Here is a 722-nt window from a genome sequence, read left to right on the forward strand (position 1 = left end):
TTTTTTTCTTTTCTGAGCCGGAGTTTCACTCTTGTTGCCCAGGCTGGAGTGTAATGGCGCAATCTCGGCTCACTGCAACCTCTGCCACCCTAGTTCAAGCGATTCTCCTGCCTCAGCCTCCTGAGTAGCTAGGATTACAGGCATGTGCCACCACCCCTGGCTAATTTTTGCATTTTTAGTAGAGAAGGGGTTTCTCCATGTTGGTCAGGCTGGTCTCGAACTCCCGACCTCAGGTGATCTGCCCTCCTTGGCCTCCCAGAGTGTTGGGATTACACATGTTAGCCACCACGCCTGGCTGAGAATGTCTTCTTTTAAAGGGTTCACCTGATTAGGTCAGGCTCACCCAGGATAATCTTTCTTTTAATTCAAAGTCATAGTAATTAGGAACTTTAACTATGTCTGAAAAACCTCTTCATCTTTGCCAAATAATGTAACTAATCATAACAGTGCCTCCATCACAGTCACTGGTCTCTCCCATATTGAAGAGGAGATTATCCAAGGGGATAGCTCATTGAGAGGTCACCTTTCAATTCTGCCTTCCGAAGCTGTGGTCCTCAGCCTTCAGCCACAATGGAAGTGATTATGTCCATTGGTGTGAGTCCAAAGTACAGTGCAGAGTCACCAGCTTAAATCTTGACCCCTTACACATCTCCTTTCCTAGGAGCACCATGAGGTCAGCGGCTGGGTCACAGACAGGGGACAGTGTGGTGAGCAGAGGGACA

Source organism: Mandrillus leucophaeus, unplaced genomic scaffold (genome assembly GCF_000951045.1).
Source record: "Mandrillus leucophaeus isolate KB7577 unplaced genomic scaffold, Mleu.le_1.0 Scaffold732, whole genome shotgun sequence".
In the NCBI taxonomy this organism is placed as follows: domain Eukaryota; kingdom Metazoa; phylum Chordata; class Mammalia; order Primates; family Cercopithecidae; genus Mandrillus; species Mandrillus leucophaeus.